The sequence below is a fragment of the Dermochelys coriacea genome, chromosome 3 (assembly GCF_009764565.3).
Source record: "Dermochelys coriacea isolate rDerCor1 chromosome 3, rDerCor1.pri.v4, whole genome shotgun sequence".
Lineage (NCBI taxonomy): Eukaryota > Metazoa > Chordata > Testudines > Dermochelyidae > Dermochelys > Dermochelys coriacea.
This window is the reverse complement of record NC_050070.1, coordinates 102400096-102417882: the sequence shown is the minus strand read 5'-3', so window position 1 is coordinate 102417882 and position 17787 is coordinate 102400096. Positions and strand designations below refer to the sequence as shown.

General features: G+C 41.5%; 1 pseudogene; it reads left to right on the top strand.

Moving 5' to 3' along the window:
- The first annotated feature begins 12879 nt into the window (after positions 1 to 12879).
- LOC119852973 lies at positions 12880 to 17328 on the top strand (annotated as a pseudogene).
- Positions 17329 to 17787: the final 459 nt, after the last annotated feature.

The window sequence follows — 17787 nt, the reverse complement described above, 5'->3', positions numbered from 1 at the left end:
CCAGCTCTGTGCCTTAACCTCAAGGCCAACCTTTCTCTCGGGGAAATATTGAGTAGAAATAAGACTCTTTCATATGCACAAGGGTTCCTCACACAAGGGAGGATTATAATAATAATAGACACTAAAAGGAGACAAACTAAGGTGAAATCCAGATGCCAATGAATTCAATGGTAAAACTGCCCTTGACATCAACAGGACCAAGGTTTTACACCTGCCGTTTTGAGAGAAAACTGTCCTTTCCATTACAGGAGAAAATCCAATCACAGAACTGTCTTCTGTGTCACAGCAACATTCTAAGGGCTTGTCTATACTTGAAAATTATTTTAGTATAAAGTAAGATGTGAATTTAAAGTACAATAGCTAGCCATTCTGGAATATCAATTCCAGTAAATTTCTCATGTAGACAACCTCTAAGATATTTCATACTTGCAGCAAGGGATCTGGATTTCACACACTTGCTACAAATGCCCTGGACAGGCAAGTTGTGAATGAGAAATATTCGTTAGTTTTCAATATTCCTGTATAATAACAATAACTGCTTATTATCTGGTTTGCTAAACTGTAAGTGAAGTAGGAGCATGCAAGTAGTAGCACGCAAATTAATGGAGTATAACATGAACTAAGCTGGATTTTGTTAATAAAAACTTCTAAAAGTTTAATTTACAAATTCCAAAAATAACTGTTTGGTTTTTTTAATACAATTTCGGTGGCAGTTCTTCCCTACCTGCTTTAGTCTGTATAGAGTGAAATTCTCCCTCTTCCTGAGGCCTGAGCTTAATAAGAAATTAATAATAAATTTCATTCCAAACATTCTCCCAAGGCTTGGCAGTTTTCAGGGCTCTCCCTGTAGGAATTCTCTGTCCCAAGCCATACATCCCTCGCCTAAAGAGCCGTTCCTTTACCCCCAGAGTGGAGTTAACAAGCCACACACAGCAGTGACATGGAGTCAGCAGAGATAAATTAGCATCTTCACAACATAAAAACTGCCTCCTGCTTATATCCAAATCATTAATGAGAGCATGAGACATTTTATAAATGTCCAACTGACTCAAGGCTTTAACCAACTTCATCAGTGGCTTACAGCCTCTGCAAGAAAACGTACTTGGCGACACATAGGAATAGGATGACGACTGACTTTTAGTATTCAGTTGAATAAATAATGTTTTATCTTAATATTAATCAATCATCATATAAAATAATGCCTCTGTTGGAAATAGAGTAGCTGTCCACTCCCCCTTCTCATGGCAGAGCCTTTTGACTGGGATAGGCAGGTAGCTCACTTCATCCTGCCCCCGTTGGAAGCAGCCACCTGTAGCCTCTTCCCTGGTTCCTACCCTTGTACCTCAAAGCACACTGCTTTTCTGTAACTCCCCAGGCAAATCTTGCAAGATCCAGTGTTTAAAAAGTATGATCCATTTTGAGACATAAATAGTAGGGAAGCCCAGAGCTCAGGGAAACATCCATGCATCACAGGATCCACTTTTATTCCAAAATGTTTGTGCTAGCTGAACAACAGATTTGAACGAACAGAAGCATAGCAAGCAAAACCCAGTCACCATCACAAAAACGACAACAGGTTATAGCAAAAGGAGAAAGGTAAAACTCTGTTAGTAACCAGGGGGAGCACTTCTGGGGTTTTGATCACCATTTTTTAACATCATAGATGTTTTTTCTTGATCTGATAATCCTGCTGATGCAAGTGGGCAAGTAATTTGATTAATTATAAATTCTGTCAACTCTGTGATTTATGCCAGCATTTATCTTTGGTTAAGATGCAGTACAAATAAGTCCTAAATAAATAACTAAATTTAAATAACTGATATTGTTGAAAACTGAATTTATTTCAGACTGAAAATCTGCCTAGATGCTGTGTTTGCACAACTTCTAAATCCTTGTCTGCCAGTTATCCCTGGGGCATCTTTCTACTCTTCATCTTTTTTAAAACTGTGTGTACTTTTTTCCTTTTTTTCAGGTGAAATAAAGTAAAATGTGAAATATAAAGTCATAGTAATTTTCATAAATATTAAGATCAGAAGGGACCATTATGATCATCTAGTCTGACCTCCTGCACAATGCAGGCCACAGAATCTCACCCACCCACTCCTGCGATAAACCTCTCACCTATGTCTGAGCTATTGAAGTCCTCAAATCATGGTTTAAAGACTTCAAGGTGCAGAGAATCCTCCAGCAAGTGACCCGTGGCCCCATGCTACAGAGGAAGGCAAAAAACCCCAGGGCCTCTTCCAATCTGCCCTGGAGGAAAATTCATTCCTGACCCTAAATATGGTGATCAAACGAACCCTGAGCATATGGGCAAGATTCACCAGCCAGATACCCAGGAGAGAATTCTCTGTAGTAACTCAGATCCCACCCAATCTAACATCCCATCACAGGCCATTGGCCCTATTTACCATTGATATTTAAAGATCAATTAATTTTGTAGCATGATTAAGAGACAGAGTGGGCTACGAACTATACAATCAAACAGTAAGTGACAGTTCCTGCCTCCCAAAGAACTTAGGTTTTAATAGATAAGATATAACAGATGGATGAGACAAAGTAGAGGCTGGGCAAGGTAGGGAGATTGAAGAATACTTGAGCACAGACTTAAGAATGTAGTGTGGGATTTTTGAAAGCACCCAGCACTGGCTCCTGTTGAAGATTAAGTCCCCTCTAAATAACATGAAAAACACTATGGAGTGTAAATTTGTTTAAGTGGTTTTGCAATATATGTAAGTAGCTTCTAAACTGTTTGGGCCAGGGACAGTCTTCCACCATATGTTTGTACAGAGCCTGGCACACTAGGGCTGAGGTTTCATTAAGCAATTTAATACAAATAAATAAATAGTTATTCATTCTGATAAGCCACACTAATAAAAATTGTCTTGAAAACATCTGCTATACAGTTTATCATTTCATGCATTTATCATTAGTTTTATTGTTCAAAACTGAAAATAAAAGAAGCATAAATCAAATGTTTGATATTAGAGGATAAAATGCACCCTGGTACACAAGGCCCTCTGTACCACTTAAGCTCTATAGAGAAGGTGTTCACTAAGAGTGTGGGCAGACAGCTGTAGCCATATGTACTACACAAAAGGCTTCCAGCCTTCCTGGCTGGCAGGAGACTGCAGAACGGGGGGAGGTGGAAGGGGATGGGCCACACGCCTTTGTATGATACTGCAATACTCATGGGCCAATGGCAGCCCTCCTTGGGGAAGACTGCTGCGACTGATCAATCCTAAGACCTGTAAAAAGCACTCAGAGTTTTATACTGCAGAATGTTTAATTAAACTTTACATGACCAACCCACGCAGCAGGGTCTGATCAGTTCAAAAAGCACATTACTCTTTCCAGTTCACTTTCAGAACACCATACAATGTATGGAATATTCATCCTCGTTTTGGGCGCTGAGAGAGACACCTCTTCATGCAGCCTTTCCCACAATAAGGAGGAATACAGAGCGGGGGCCTGAATTTCAGAGATGCCGAGTACCCACACCTTCCATTCACTTCAAAAAGAATTTTGGGGACCAGTACCTCTGAAAATCAGCCCCCCCCTTGTTTTTCCTCTGCCTAATATGGGCACATGAAACACGATTTTGCCTCAAAAGGAGCAGAGAAGATGGTTCATAATCAGACAGTTATTTAACCCTCAACTCAACACCCTAATGCTATAAGGATGGAACTCTAGAAATAAATAGATGAGATAGTCTGAGAGATAATACTGCTCAGAAACATTTCTTTTTCCCCTCTCTTGGGGCAATTGGGCTGTTTTGTGATCTCCCTCTCTTCCCATCCTGTAACTTCCTTGTGGCAACAACAACAACTGATTACAAGGAATAATAATATTAGGTAAATATTTAATGTATTTTTATCTGTCTTGTAATGTAAAATAGCTGCTGAAGACAAGGAAAAGAAGTCAGCACCATGTGCCCACCGGGAAGATCTCCATGGGCCACTGATAGCTTGCATACCGCAGTTTGGGAACCTCTGCTTGCACAGGCATCATACACTACCATTAGAAGACCTGAAATGCAGACAGAGCTGTCCATATGCCGTGAATCAAAGTAAACTGTCCCCCAACTTCCAGACAAAGAGTCTTCTCCGAAAAGGAGAAATCCCCCCCCCTCAAAATACTGGTAGGTATAGTGCTTTGAGAGAAGGGGTAGATTCTGATCTTAGATGAGTCTCTGTAAATTAGGAGTGAATGTACTACAAGCGTGATGTTGGGAAAGTATTAATGAAGCTTAGGAAACCTAGGATTACGGCCACGATTTGGTCCTCAGGAAAAGTTATTTGCACAGGAGCCACAAGGTAAATTCCTTCTTTTGAAGGAGAGGGAAAAAATTGTTCCTGGATGAAACTCTTGTATACGACATTGGAAAATTCCACTTATTGTCATGAAATCTATTGCATATATCATTGGCAGTTCCGGTACAACTACCTATTATGAAGGTTGCATGACAGTTCCCATTATAAGAGCCTGTTTACAGTTGCTTATAATTTTGCCAAACTTTAACCCTTTGGGCAGAATTTTTTGTGCTGAATGTCTGCTTCAGGCTGAATTTTTTTGAAAATTTCAACTAAAACAGTTCAACCATTATTTCTGAGAATGACACTAGGGAAAAATACATTGTTTTACCCACATTTAAAAAAAAAAAAAAAAAAAAAAGAGAGTCTGGCAACCTTTTCTTTGAAATACTCTAGCATCTCCATGCTTTAGAGCAATGACTTGAAATTGGAGTGTGGAGAAGTGGGGTACTTTGTGTCAGGGAAGTATTCTTTGCTGTCCCTGTGAAAATCCATCCCAGTTTGGTCAAGTTCTAAACCCTGGGGGGGGAAAAAATCTCCATTTGCACATTCTCAATAGAGCCTTCTTCAATTTTAGCAGCTACATTCCCTGAAGAGTTGGTCTCCACTTGGCATACTCCAGCTCAGAACTGAGCAGGACTTTCCCTGCAATTGCTGGGTTGCTGTGGGCAGTGCCAGGTCTGGGTCCTGGCACCTGAACTGGGAGCCTGTCTCTCGTGTTTTCCATGACCACCTGCTGCGTGGAGCAGGTTGCTGCATGGCTGCAACGCAGAGGGGACAAGGGACTAGATTGGGACAAAGAGTCAGAGGGAGGGTGGGAGGGAGAGTGAAACTGCAGGCTGGTGGAGGGGAGGATAGACTGGCTGAAGAAGGGGACTGAAATGAAGCAGGGTTCTACAGACAACAGTCCCCTTCAATACACAACCCAGATTTATCCCCAGAGCAGGTCCATTCTGTGAACTGAATGAAGCAAGGGTCTTGTGGAAAACATAGTACTGATCGTGTAATTGAAGACTGTAACATAATACAGTGGTTCCCAGACTTTTTACTAAGGCAACCCATCAAATGCATTTTGTCTTTTTGGGGGACCTACCATTATCCCCTCACCTCCCTTTCTCAGCCCTCCAACTTCCTACTCCCCCCCCTCCCTCCAGCCTCTTGCTCAGCTCCCTCTTGTTCCCTTGCTCTTGCTTTCCCTGCCTTGCCCCATCCTGCAGCCCCAGCTGGTCCCTCTCTCCCTCGGCTGGGCCGTGATCACTGATGATGATGGGCTTTCGCTCGTTACCAAGTATGATCATCTTCCATGGGAATTATGGATCCTCAAATGACTAATAAGGCCTGTCCTTGAATCACAAATTCTGTTACAATGAAGACAGATGTTTTTGGGCTCGGCAGGAGGCTGTTGACCATGACTGGAAGCCAGTCTCTCCTTCCTCCTGCGCCTCTCGTCTTCAGCTTGTCAGCGAGCAAGTTCAAACTGCAGGAGACCAGCATGTAGGACTTCACTCCATTTTAAGCGATCCTGGGCAAGTGTCTCCCAAGTATCAATGTCAATATTACACTTTTTTAGGTTGTCCTTCAGCAAGTCCTTATAACACTTCTGTTGTCCACCCACGTTACGGTACTCTTCTTTCAGCTGAGAGAACAGGACCTTTTTTGGGAGGCAATGGACTGGCATCCGGACAGTGTGACCAGGAATTGTTAACGGATGATCATTGCCTCGATACTGGTGGTCTTTGCCTCTTCTAGAACACTAATATTGGTGCTCCTGTCTTCCCCTTTGATCTTCAGAATCATACGCAGGCAGCATTGATGGTGCCCCTCAAGGACTTTCAAGTGGTGTCTATAGGTTGTCCAAGTTTCGGATCCATACAACAGTGTTGGGAGAATAATGGCTTGATTAAATAAGAAGCTTGGTGTCTGTTCGAATGTCGTGATTTTCAAAATCCCTGTGCCGTAAATGAAAAAAAAATCTACGCTGGCACAGCTCAGGTGATGTTGAATTTCTGCATCAATATCTGCCTTTGCTGAAAGATGATTTCCAAGGTAGAGGAAATGATCGACATTCTCCAGGGCCACTCCCTTGATTTTGATAAATGGAGCAGGTAATACCTCATTTGGAGAGGGCTGATAGAGCACTTTAGTCTTCTTGATATTAAGAGTGAAACCAAGACAAGAGTAAGCATCGGCAAACACATTCAAGATAGTTTGAAGATCTTTCTCAGAGTGGGCAAAGATTGCGTTGTCATCAGCATACTGAAGTTTCATAATAGATGTTATGGAAATCTTATTCTTGGCTTTCAGCCTGCTAAGCCTCAACAGCTTTCCATCCATTCTGTAAATGGATTTCAATGCCAGGTGTAAACTTCCCAGCAATTAGGTAAAGAATGATGGCAATAAAAACCGCAGACATGGTTGGAGCGATGATACAGCCCTGTTTGACTTCTATTTGTACTCTGAAAGATTCGCTTTGGTAGCCAGTGCTGCTCAGAACATCGCTTTCATGTTATCATGAAGCAATTTTAGGACATTAATGTATTTATCAGGACATCCAGTCTTAGAAAGTACAGTCCAGAGGGCACGGTGATTCACTGAATCAAAGGCTTTAGTTAGATCAATAAAAGCCATGTGCAGTGGTTGGTTTTGCTCCTGATACTTTTCTTGCAGCTGCTGTGCTGTGAAGATCATATCCACAGTTCCACGACATGGTCGAAACCACTCTGTGACTCTGGTAAAATTTCTTCTGATGGGCAGAAGGCGGGTTGCAAGGATCTGCGCCAGAACTTTGCCTGCAATGGCTAGGAGGGAGATACCACAACAATTTCCACAATCCACTTTATCCCCTTTCTTGAAGAGGGTGACAATCAGGGAATCCCTCATTTCACTGGGTATCTCCTCCTTTATCCAGATTTTAAGGGTAAGCAGGTAAAGCTGCCAAATTAGCTCTGGTCCACCGTCTTTGAAGATTTCAGTGGGGATTCCATCTAGACCTGCTGCCTTGTTCTTCTTCATCTGCTTGGTGGCATTGCGTACCTCATAAAAATTGGGAGGGTCTCGGAGCTCATCCCTAAATAGTCATTGAGGGATTTGCTCAAGGACTTCATCTGCAACCATTGAATTATAGTTAAGGAGATCTTCAAAACGTTCTTTCCAGTGAGAATTGATGGCTTCGTTGTCCTTCAGAAATGTGGTTCCGTCCTTAGAGTAAAGAGGATTCATACCATGATGAATTGGTCCATAAACAGCTTTGGTGGCACTAAAGAAACCACATGTATTGTGCATATCCAAGAGATGTTGGAGTTCTTGTGCTTTCTCAGTCCACCATTTGTTCTTGAGTTCTTTGGTTTTATGTTGGACTTCCGGTCTCGCCTTGGGATGGGCTTCTCTTTGTATTATGATTTATGTCGTTCTGCCAAGCATGAAATTTCATTCTCTTCTCATTGATGAGTTGCTCAATTTCAGCATAATTATCGTCAAACCAGTCCTGAAGTTTTCTGGTTTGGTAGCCTATGGTTTCCTCACAGGCATTGATGATTACTGCTTTCAACTGGCTCCAGTGTTCCTCAGTTTCTTCTAGAAACTCTGATGGGAGCTTTTCTTCTAAGACTGCTTGGAGGTGGTCACGTTTAATAGAGTCCTTTAAATCTTGAACCTTCAACTTGCACCTGACCTGCTTCTTTTGCAGCCTCCATTTGGGAGCGATCTTTATTTTCATTTTGGATCAAATAAGGGTATGATCAGTCCAACAGTCATCAGCAGTTGTCATTGCTCTTGTGCGAAGTACATTACTACGATCTCGGGCACGAACTGTGACGTAGTTGAGGAGATGCCAGTGCTTTGACCGTGGGTGTCTCCAAGATGTTTTGAACTTTTCCTTGTGTCGGAAAACAGTGTTCATAATAATAAGTTCATGTTCAACACACTTGGTCAAGAGCAGAATTCCATTTGAATTGCTTTTGCCAACTCCTTCTTTCCCGATTGTTCCTTTCCACAGGTCTGAGTCTCATCCAACACTTGCATTGAAATCCCCCAGAAGGATGATCTTATCTTCTGTAGGGGTCTCCAATAAAATGGTTTCCAACTGAGAATAAAAATCTTCCTTTACATTCTCACTGTTGGTGCATAGGCGCTCGCAATAGTTGCCTGTTGATTTTTGGCGAGATTCAATCCGAGTGTCATAAACTGCTCATTGACGCCAATTGGTACCTCAGAGAGGCACCTTACCAGAGAGTTTGTTCTTTATAGCAAAGCCCACTTCATGAAATCGGGGTTCATCTATAGATTTTCCCTTCCAGAAGTAGGTGTATCCTCCTTTTTCCTCCCTCACCTGTCCTTCATCAGCTCTTCTCGTTTCGGACAAAGCAGCAATATCAATGTTAAACCGACTCAATTCACGAGCAATAATGGCTGTACGTTACTCTGGTCAGTCGCTGTTTGAATTGTCCATCAAGGGACGTATGTTCCAAGTCCCAAAGTTGAAAAGTTTCTTACATTTTCGACGGCTGAGGTGGTGATCCTGCTGGATGCGGCTGTCCAACCAGGAAAAAAACAGAGGCAAGACTATTTTTAGGGTACCTTTTCTAACCCCCCTCCGCATGTGGGGTGAGCAGAGTGGATTCGAAAAAGGACTGCTCAGTTGTGGGTGCAGCTGCAGAGATGCTCAACTCACCTCAGTTCTCAAGCAAGATGACTGTATCACACACCCACTGCCTGTGTGTCAATCTGTGAGCAGGAACATCCAGATTTCACTGTCCTGTTCCCATCACCACTCGCCGATTGCGACTGGACTTTTGACTTGTGCAATGTTTTCCCAAAAGCTGGAAGATGCCTGTGCGGGACTTCTTTTAAGATGGGGAGACTGGTGCACAACAATCACCACACTATCCTTGACAGATAGAGGACTTGAAATCAATGGCATGGACACCATGACGATTGGAGATTCTCTGTCTGCTGCAGCCTTCATCCACCTTCACAGCCATTGTAATATTACACAACAGTTTCACCTCCATTACACAACAGTTACACCTCCGTCTGCTCTGCTGTTAGGGACTTCTTGGATCATACTTTGTCTGGAACCTCGCCCTTGACAGTTCTGCATGGGTGACCATGACTCCAGGCAGCATCGCTCTCGGGGTCATTGAGACACGCAAGCCTTTCCATGACTATAAGGGTGCTGACTGTACAATCACACAATCACTACCAGGCTGCTGACTGTCCAATTCTGGCTTCAGCTGCTTCCTCCCTGCTGCTGCTGCCCAAATCCCTCTCACTACATTGCTGCCTTCCAGGGGAAGTGAGATTGCAGGTGGGGAGAGCACCTCTGGGCCACAAGTGACCCACCTAGATGCTTTCCAAGACTCACTGGTGGGTCAGGACCTGCTGTTTGGAAAACACTGTCATAATGCATATGCTCAAGGGGACCGATTTCATATGTACAGGCTATCTTAATGCTGGCACTTCTTCACTTGATTTTGCATTTTAATGTTCTTTTAATATAGTTTTTGGTGTGATTACATATGTAAGTATGTGAACGTGTGTATGTATACATCTTAAAATTTTAGTTTTATTGCAGTAACTATTTGTAAAGCTAGTCGCTTATCATCTCTCTCCTTTAAATTATAGTGAAGAAGAAGCTAAATTTGGTGCCAGACGATTAGCTCGTACTTTGCAGAAACTAGGTTTTCAGGTAATGATCCTTTTGATAATAACCTTCTCTTTTAGGGGTGAACAATAGTGTATGTATGTATTGTTATTGATAGGGGATAGCATGTTTGGACCTTTCAGAACTGATGGTCAGCAGAAGAGGTGCTATAAGAATTTCATAACCAGCATTTTCTCACTCAAATTCTCATTGTGTAGCAATGCAAGTTATCTGGATCTGATTTACCTAGATTTCAGTAAGGCATTTGATACCGTGCCACATGGGGAATTATTAGTTGTCTTATGAAAGGAGACTTAAGGAGCTTGGCTTGTTTAGCCTAACTAAAAGAAGGTTGAGGGGAGATATGATTGCTCTCTATAAATATATCAGAGGGATAAATACAGGAGAGGGAGAGGAATTATTTCAGCTCAGCACCAATGTGGACACAAGAACAAATGGGTATAAACTGGCCACCAGGAAGTTTAGACTTGAAATCAGACGAAGGTTTCTAACCATCAGAGGAGTCAAGTTTTGGAATAGCCTTCCAAGGGAAGCAGTGGGGGCAAAAGATCTATCTGGTTTTAAGATTCTACTCGATAAGTTTATGGAGATGGTATGATGGGATAATGGGATTTTGGTAAGTAATTGATCTTTAAATATTCAGGGTAAATAAGTCAAATCCCCTGAGATGGGATATTAGATGGATGGGATCTGAGTTACCCAGGAAAGAATTTTCTGCAGTATGTGACTGGTGAATGTTGCCCATATGCTCAGGATTTAGCTGATCGCCATATTTGGGGTCAGGAAGGAATTTTCCTCCAGGGCAGATTGGAGAGGTCCTGGAGGTTTTTCGCCTTCCTCTGTAGCATGGGGCATGGTTGACTTGAGGGAGGCTTCTCTGCTCCTTGAAGTCTTTAAACCATGATTTAAGAACTTCAATAGCTCAGACATGGGTGAGGTTTTTCATAGGAGTGGGTGGGTGAGATTCTGTGGCCTGCACTGTGCAGGAGGTCGGACTAGATGATCAGAATGGTCCCTTCTGACCTTAGTATCTATGAATCTTACTAAAATCAGCAGAGTTTTTTGGTGTAAAACCAATGTGAGATCAAAATCAAGCCCAAGATCTTCAGCTAGCAGAGGAGAGCAGTATAATGTCACTGTTATGCCATCTAGTGGATAATACTGTGTTCTCCTGAATATTTCAACTGTAAGAAAAAAAAATACAATACTAATATCAGCATTAAAATAATTGCTAATCAAAATGAAATATTAAATCCAAAATCAGCATGCATACACAATTTATGTAGTGTATGATAGCACAGATACATGGGACTGCCATTTTTCCCCCCCCCCCATAAAAAGTAACAAAAATCATCTATCCCAGCTCATCTAAATTCCAAATAGCTGGCATAAAAACCTCACCCTAGCCCTGCCAATCTACTTTGTTCCACCTCTGGGATGACTCCTCTCTAGCATGCTTTAATAAATATGACTAAACGCTATCACATTGTTTAAATTAATTGAAGAGAGGGCACCGGGTCTGAAACAGTCAACGAGATGGAAAAGTGATGTGGAATGAGTATTGATATCAGAACTTCAGATAATATTTTTTCCTTTGTTTGGGTTTTTCTTTTTGAACTTCCTCTTATTATTAATAGGATCATAGAACTGGAAGGGACCTCAAGAGGAACTGGACTAAAGACAGGACTAAGTATTATCTAGACCATCCTTGACAGGTGTTTGTCCAACCTGCTCTTAAAAATCTCCAATGATGGAGATTCCACAACCTCCCTAGGCAATTTATTGCAGTGCTTAACCACCCTGAGATTTGGACATTTTTCCTAATGTCCATTCTAATCCGCCCTTGCTGCAATTTAAGCCCATTGTTTCTTGTCCTATACTTGGAGGTTAAGAAGAACAATTTTTCTCCCTCCTCCTTTTAACAACCTTTTATGTACTTGCAATTGGTGTTGTATTGTGTTCTGTTCTGTATTGTATTGAGTAACCAGTATTCTATCATGGCAGCACCTAAGGACTCCAAGCAGGGATCAAAGCTCCACCATGCTAGGCACAAATACATAACAAAAAAACAAACAAACAGTCTCTGCCCTGAAGAACTCACAGGTTAAGTAACATCTATGTCACCCTGCTGTATTTACATAAGCATAACATACATTGAAGGGTTTTTCTCTTTTATTTCCCCCCCCCCCTTTTTTTTTTTAAAGATACGACATTAGACTCTAATTTCAGACTGTGAATGAACACTAACTATTCTAAAAATTAAAAAGGCAGTGATGAGATTAAGGGTCTTGATATCCCCACTAGGAAACAATAATAAAATTGTAGAACTGCCTAGAAGCCTGGGATGCCTGGCAAGAGAAGACAGTGGGTGGAAACAACAGTCATTAAATCTTGAAGAGACAGGACTACCAGGCTCCAGGACTGGTCCTGCAGGGTTTCCAGGCTCATGCTCTGCAGTCACAACTCCACAGTAAGAAAGAGGAGCGCAAGGCTGGAAACGGGAATACTGCACCTGCTTTTGTTTGCTTTCTGAGGGAACAGAGTCCAGCTGTGCAGAAAGATCCCCCAACTGGAGATTAGGTTAATCTGCTCACCCTTTGGTAAAGAGAATTTATGTGTGTAGAAGCTGAGCTCCCTTAGGCTGTGCACCCTCCTATTCTGGAGGGTCCTTGGGAGGGCATGTGGACAGGCTCCTCTACCTGCTTCCAGCTGAGATCTATAATATTGGCAATTGTCATTCGGAGGGGAAAGGAGTTGAATCTTCTCCGCCTGTTCTTCTGAGTTTTCGATCCGCTTGCAAGGGTCTCTAAAATAGCTGGGGGCTGACTCTTCTTTTCCTTTGGGCATTAGAAGCTCTTTAATGACCTGAAATTAAAAAAAAAAAGCCTAAAAAAAAGGAGAACCATGGATGAATTGCTAAGGAGGAAAGAACTGTACAAGCATGTAGGGACATAATCAGAAGGACTATGGCACAAAGTGAGTTACACCTAGCAAGGAACATACAAGACAGGTTTTAAATACATTACGAGAAAGATGAAGGAAAGTGTTGGTCTTCTACTTAGCAGGGAAGGAGAGATAATAAATTGATGAAATCCAGAAAACGGAGGTATTTAATGCCTATTTTGCTTCAGACTTCACTAAACAGGTTAATTGTGACCAGATACCCAATTCAATAAAAACTAACAATAGGGAAGGAACACAAGCCAAAGTAGGGAAACAGATATATTCATCTTAGGTATTTAGGAAGTAGCTGAAGCAATCTCAGAACCATTCACAATTATCTTTGAGAACTCCTGGAAGATGAATGAGGTCCCAAAACACTGGAGAAGGGCAAACATAGTACCTTTCTTTAAAGTGGGGAACAAAGAGAACCCGGGAATTATAGACCAGCCAGTCCAACTCTGATACCTGGAAAGATATTGATACAAAATTATTCAGCAATCAATTTATAAGCTCCAAGAGGATAATATTTAGTGGTAAAAATAGTCAAAATGGATTTGTCAAAAACAAAGCATGGCAAGCCAACCTAAATTTCCTTTTTTGTCTTAGTGGATAAGGGGGAAGCAGTGGACATGATATACTTAATTTTGGTAAGACTTTAGACACAATCCCATATGACAGTGTCTTAAACAAATTAGGGAAATGTGATCTACCTTAAATTATACTGTGAGTCAACAACTGGTTAAAAGTCCCTACTCAAAGAGTAGTTATCAATGGTTTGCTGTCAAACTGGGAGGGTATATCTAGTGGAGTCCTGCAAGGGTTAGGCCTCGGTTTAGTACTAGTCAACATTTTCATTAATAACTTAGAAAAGGGATTGGAGGGTATGCTTATAAAATTGGCTGGTGACATCAAGCTGGGAGGGATTTCAAGCACTTTGGAGGACAGTATTAAAATTCAAAATGACTAAAATTGGAGAATAGGTCTGAATTCAACAAGATGAAATTCAATAAAGACAAGTGCAAAGTACTTCACTTAGGAAGGAAAAATCAAATGCACAACAAATGCAGAAAAAGTGGCTGTGTGTGAAAACAGCTTGTCTGCCTCTCAGTGGGGTGGAGTGTGGTTAAAACAGTGCATCCCCCTCCTGGCTGGAGGAGGGGGGTAAAAACAGCATGTCCTCCTGCTGGTGGGTGGGGGATGCACTGTTTTAACCACACTCCACCCCACTGAGAGGCAGACAAGCTGTTTTCACACACAGCCACTGGGGGGGGGGGGGGCCCAAGGGCTGAAAGAAAGGCTTCAGAGAAGATTCTACTGTCACAGATGGGAGGGTAAAGACAATAGCAAAGTACTTCATATAGGAAGGAAAAAAAAAATCAAATGCATAAACTAACAAATGCAGAATCACTGGTGAGGTGGTAGTACAGAACAACCTCAGAGTTACGGACACCTCAGGAATGGACGCTGTCCGTAACTCTGAAATGTTCGTAACTCTGAACAAAGCGTAATTTGGGCTCCAGATCCAGCAGTTGACATTCTAGGCCAGGATTCAGAAGCACTCAAGCTCCCTTCTGACCCTGGTATGAGTTTGCAACCTTGTTCCACTCTGGGGGCAGGGGGTGTGTGTGGGGGTCAATTAAAAACAGTATGTCCCCCTCCTGGCTGAGGGAAGGGGGGGAAGGAATGAAAGAAAAGCTTCAGAAAAGACACTACCTACACAGACGAGCGGGGTTCTCCTGTGTAGGTAATCCACCTCCCTGAGCTAGGGTAGCTAGGTTGATTGGAGAAATTTCCCATTGACTTACTACTGCCACAGTGGGGGTGAGATCTCTAACTGTGGCGGAGCCCAGGGTTGTGGATTTTCATATCTGAGCAATGTAGTTATTCCGACATAAATTCATAATATAGACCAGGCCTAAGGACCTGAACCCCACTAAAGGACCGACCTGCATTTCTGAGGAACCTAGAAGCCATGGAGAATATAGGTTTGGAATGGAAGCACTATCTCGACCATATTTCTACACCTACTCAAACTCATTGAGGAAGACAGGACCTAAATCATATGTGGCCCACAGCTACTTTGCCCTCACCAGCCTGGCAGCTACACCTTCCCTTAGGAAGTGGCCTCCAGAGCAGATCAGAGCTTGTTCCACCAACTATACACTTGCAGAAACCCATGGGGCAGGGGACGGAGGGGATATATTGGCAGCCTGGCCAGGTGTACTCAGGGAACTTCCCTACCCTGCCTATTCCAAAGCCAGAAGACCCACAGAAGCCATGGCAACTAGAGTGCAATTTAGGGCTGCCCAAATTTGCATTGGAGGCTGCTCTGGACTACAGAAGACACAATCTGCTTCAATTGTTCCTCCATTCTTAGCACTAGAAGGAGTTTAGCCCAGAGTAGAAAACTGGCCAAAAATATGAGAGGGAGAGAAATAAAAATACCCCACTGCAAGATCAATAAAGGTGTGATAGATTTTTCTTGAACACAGGTACCATTCTCTATGACCTCAGATTCCTTAGTCACTACTGTAAATTGTTTTGTCAGGAATACAAATACTGAGATAACACCTGGTTGCTGTGGGAGCCAGTTAAATTTGCCTTCAAAAAATAAAGGGATCTTATAATGAGACTTAGTTCAAAACATATGTATGACAGTATATGCTTAGAGGACTGTCTTGTGGTAAATCACAGTAGATTCCTTAATGATGGGGGTTTTTTTCCTCCAAGACTAAGTATATCAGTGTTTACATCCTTTACCAGAGGGATTTCATTTTTTGGGATAATAACTAAATTTCCCTTGTGTTTGCTGTTTTTCCCCCCCTCACCCCATCCCTCATTTTTTGAGAGGACAGCATGCAAGTGCTTTCTCATTAACTTTGCTAAAACAACTCAAAGGATGAAACACTACTGAAAACAGGTGTCTCTTCCTGCCTTCTATTCACATTTTAATCCAGGGTTCTATCTGAAGAAAATCTTCTCAAAAGGTAAGGCATCAGGAGTCCCTCCAACTACTGTGAGGTCAATGGGAGTTTTGCAATTGACTTAAACAGAAAGATCAGGCATCGAGGAAATTTAAATGAATATGAATAGGTAAAAATAAATTCTACATTATAGCAAAGGAGAAACTTTTCAATTATAAAGTATTTTTGCTACTTATTTCAAAATGCCTTTGAAAGCTGTAGTTACAAATATTTTGCTATGTTCTATTTACTTTGTATTTACATACACATTTTTAGTATACTTATGGAAAAACAATGCAGTGGAATTATTGTACTCTCACTCATGTCGACTTCAATTCTCTTTTTCAGAAAGATTTAAAATGTGAAGAGCTTGACCGACCAGTGCCACATCACCACCATTGGTATACAAATGCAAACACTAAGAAGTTCAGAGTAGTTAACAACAAAAGCACAGCACATCTTCAGTGCTTCTTCAGAATGAAGAAACACAATATTGCTTTGAAAGTATTAATGGATCTTGCTATAAAACATTGTGGTCTTCTGGAATCTGCATCACTTTGTGTGTTGTGCTTGGTTTTCTGACAATTCTTACAGTAGGTGGAAGCCTAAATGGTAATAATTACAATTGATTATTTCAAACAACTTCACCCTCCTACAAATATTTTGCTCGCCTCCTTGGCATGTACTGATTTTTGTTTGGGTCTGACTGTGCTGCCCTTAAGCAGTACAAGATCTGTCAAAACATGCTGGTATTTTGGGGAAAACATTCTGTAGATTCCACAGTTGTTTAGATGCATCTTTGTTAGTCATCAATATTTCTCGTTTTTCCATCTGATTGTTATGTTGCCATTACCGATCCTTTAATTTACCCCCTCAGGTTCACAGTGACAGTTTCAGTCATGTGCATAGCTGTTGCCTGGACATTTTCATTAGTATGAAGTTTTTCTGTAGCCTTCACTGGGGCTAATGACAAAGGGATACAAGCATTTGTAAATGCCCTCTCCTGTGTAGGAAGCTGTCAACTAGTCTTCAACAAATGGGTGGTTGTAACCTCTCTCCTTTATTTCATACCTTTTTTTACAACAATAGGACTTACAGCAAGATCTTTGCTGTGGCTAAACGACAAGCTAGAATGATAGAGAGAAGCAACACCACCCAGTTGTCTGAAACTTACAGTGACAGAGTTAGCAAAAGAGAAAGGAATGCTGCTAAAACCTTGAGTATAGCTGTGATTGCTTTTTTGGTATGTTGGTCACCCTTTTTTATAACTTCATAACTTCAACCCTTCTCTTTGACATTGTGGTTTGGTTCACTTATTCCAGCTCTGCCATTAATCCTTTGATTTACTCTGTCTTTTATCCTTGGTTTCGAAAAAGCAATGAAAGTGATTCTGAGCTGTAAAGTGCTCCGGTTTGACTGTTCAACAATGAATTTGTTTCCAGAATGAAAACCTATTCGATCCTGCACAAAGCTACTCAGCTCATTTCACAGGCTTTCCCCTCTCCATAAAATCTGGCTGTGTGTTTCTTTTGCTGGATGAAATATTGTCATCTTCATTTTATACTTTGCATGACTTTTTATCATTGTGAAAAACTGATTTATCATATGATAAAGACAATTTATTTACAGATCCTGTTAAATTAATACTAGATTATGCTGTGAAATAATACAGCAATGTCCACTGATTGCAATTGTGTGACTGAAGACAGAAAGACCATCCAGAATTAAAGGCAAAAAAAGATCAAAAATTAGTTTCAGTGCAATTCATCTGTTAGGAAGTGATAAAAATACTGAAACAAATGTTTCCATGCCTTTAAAACCTAGAGATAGTATATTTTACCAAATAAGTAATAAACATTAATATTTTGTACTTGTATATTACTGTCAGCCTATGATCAAATTCTTT